Genomic DNA, 3436 nt, shown 5'->3' with positions numbered 1-3436 from the left:
ATAGATAGATAGATAGATAGATAGATAGATAGATAGATAGATAGATATAATTGATTGATTGATTGATTGATTGAGGCATTTCAAACCCTTCCCACACTCTTGCAATATTCTAAACAATGTTTCTAAACACTCTGAGAATGCAGAATGTCATGATTTCCCTCTCTGTGCCTCTGCTGCTCTCAGCCACCTGCAAGCACTCTTGGCCATGCCCACTTATCCACTCTGCAGCAGATCAGTTGTTCAGCTGCAGAAGGAAGTTTATCCTTCAGTAAGGGCTGCATGCAGCTCTGCACTGCACAAAGGAGCAGCAGTGCCAAATAATTTAAAATAAGGTATTTTAAATAAAAATTCCATGCCGACAATGTGGTTCATCCATCAATCAGTCAATTGTGTGTCATGTCCAGTCTTATTTTGAAAAACCGCGATAGAGCGAATCCGTGTTAAAAGAACCACAAAGTAGCAAGGGACTACTGTAAAGAGTGACTGTGTCAAAGAGACAACAGGAACTTCATCAGCTGATGGCAGAAATATATGTGAGATTACTTTTTTATTAGTAAGCTTGTAAATGAGTTCCCGAGGCTCAATGGGATTAACCTGTATAAATATTTTGAATGGAAAAAAGCTCTGTGATCACATGGATGCTTGTTTTCCAGAGGATGAATTAAAGGAGTGGTCTGCAGTTTACAATGAAGCACATTAAAAACTGTTGTGAACTCAGGGAGCCCAATATGAAAACAGAAAGAGAGAAGACTCCACACTTGGAAGAATTAACAGTGTTTATTATTTACAGTGAAAGTAACAGTTTCTGCCTGGAGGGTCCTCTGGAACTCTGGGGAGTAAGGAGATGGTTCAGGTATGTCTTTGTTTGCAGAATGATAATCTGAATTAGGTATTTCTCATCTTACATTTCTGGAGGTTTGTCTCATCTTGGGAGAACAGTCCAGATGGTTCCAAGATGAAGACCAGAGTGAGGCAGGCAGGTGTTTGGAGAACAAAGAGCACGAAGAGACACTGGGATCCAGAAAGGGCAGGATGCTGAGACGCTCAAGGGATACAGGTAAGATGTGACACAAGGTTAGTATTTTCCCCCAGGACAACCGCTTGGCCAGAATCATAAATACCATGTGGCATAGGTAATGCTCCGGCAGAGAGTAAAGTTTGACTGCAGCCTTATGTAGGGAGGGATCATCATTAGAGTGATGGCCAGCAGGTGTAGTTGATTGGTGGCCATCTTGGATCGGGAGATGCAGAAGGCTGTACACTCACAATACCCCCCTCTCAAGAATCACCTCTCCGCGACCCGTGTCGTTTCTCCATGTAGTCCCTGAAGAAAGTTGGTAGAGCAGGCAGCCACAAATTCCTTAATGTCCTGATTCATGGATGGCCACCAGAAATGTTTCTTAGTGAGAGACAACATGCGGGAGAAGCCAGTGTGACAGGAGAGTTTATTTGTGTGTAGCCAGGTTAAAACTTGAAATCTCACCGAAAATGGTACATAAAGGGTTCCCTCGTGGTTTGTGCCAGTTCTGATCTCTGAGCCTCATGGATCTCCCTCTCTGTGATCCATGTGAGGGTTCCAATGACACAAGATGGAGGGATAATGTTTTCTTGCAGGTCTGGCGTTATCAAGAGAAGCGAATTGGCGAGACAGAGCATCTGGTTTCACATTTTTAGAACCTGGTCTGAAAGTCAAGACATAGTTAAAGCGAATAAAGAACAAGGACCAACGTGCCTGGGGTTGAGGCATTTGGCATCTCTGAGATATATAAGGCTTTTATGATCAGTCCATATCAAGAAGAGTGTCTCTGTTCCCTGTAACCAGTGTCTCCACTCTTCCAGTACTAGTTTAACTGCTAGCAGCTCCCGATTTCTCACATCATAATTCTTTTCAGCAGGTGAGAGGCGTCTTGAAAAGAATGCACATGGGTGTACCTTGTTATCAGGAGGGGCTATTTGAGATGACTGCCCCCACCCATGTGTCACATCCCTCCACTTCCAGGAAGAACAGCTTTAGCTTACCTGTTTGCTGTTTGCCTCCAAGGTCCATTTAAATGTCAGAAGAGTAGAGGTCAGTTGTGTGTAGAGTTGCACTCGGGTCCAAAAATCCGACCCAACCCAGCCTGCAACCATCATCTCCGAACCCCACCCGATCTGACAAATTAACAGTAATTACAGGTCCAAACACCCCCAAAAAACCTAGACATTTTTAATTAAGTTTTGACTGCTTATACCACCAACTATTATTAATGGTTGGCGGACACGTGCGGCTGAGTAAAGGGGGCAGAAAATTGGAGCTGAGGAGCCGGCAAAGCACATTAAATGCTTCCCCTGCTTCTGCCTGCATTTGACCCTGCTCTGACATGTCGGATATTTTTGTTATGTTAACGGGTGTACCCAGAATGAAAGGACTGAGACAAAACAGAGACCAGGACTAAATACCAATTTACAGTGTTTATTTACAAAGTGGAATATTAAAGTGACATCATGTGAAGGTGTTGGTTCTCCTGTGGGGCAGAGGGAGCAGTGAGTAGATAGTTTGGAGGATTTTAGTAGAACTCTTGTGATGGGTTTTCTTACTGGATATGGTCGAGGTTGGAGCAGAGATAGGGTACCGAACAATGTCCAGAGCGTAGAGCAGAGTAATCCATAACAGGCAGGGAAGTGGTGATGGCACAGAGCAGCTGAAGGAATGCAGGAGGATGAGAATCTCACAAAGGTTTTCAAAGCAGAGTGGTAGGATGGCAGGTGAACTCTGGGAATGCAGACAAAGACATGAGGCATTAATAATCATAGGCTTCCTAGAGACAGACTGGCTAGAACAACTCTACCGTTGGTAGTGGATGCCCCAGCGCCTGCTGCATGGTCTCTGTGGCTTCTTATACTCCTCCTGCATGAAGAGTTGATGTGCTGCAGCTGCTGCCAATTAAGTGTCCTGAGTGGAGGAAGGAAGACGGTAGGACAGAACTCCTACAATTTTGTGATCTCACCTGTTTGGGTCGTCGGCCACGCACGTCCGCTGAGTGCCGCAGCTGAATGAATGTCCATTTGGGCTGATGGATCGTTGGCAATAGTCCATCTGAAACTTAAATGAACTTTTTACCTCTTTCAACTGGCCAGTCAGCGCACAGTCAAATGGCCACATGCGGCTGGTGATAGTATGGCAAGCATGTTGGCATATAATTGGATTGTCGCCGCATGCGCGTCCCTGATGCAATAAAAAGCCCAACACAGCCCACACATCAAGCACATTATTATGGCCCAGCCCAGTCCTAATCCAGGTCGGGCGGGGCCAGGCTCCGGGTTCAAGTTAGAAATGACAGCTCTAGTTGGGTGAGGGGTGAAGCAATAAGCTATAATCCTTACTAAAGCTACTGTAAAGGTTTGCAAAACTGTCATAGCTCTGCTCTCTGTCAGCTCCTCTGTCATGCTGCACACT

This window comes from Nematolebias whitei, chromosome 16 (genome assembly GCF_014905685.2).
Source record: "Nematolebias whitei isolate Nwh7 chromosome 16, NemWhi1, whole genome shotgun sequence".
Classification (NCBI taxonomy): domain Eukaryota; kingdom Metazoa; phylum Chordata; class Actinopteri; order Cyprinodontiformes; family Rivulidae; genus Nematolebias; species Nematolebias whitei.
This window is presented reverse-complemented; position numbering follows the sequence as displayed.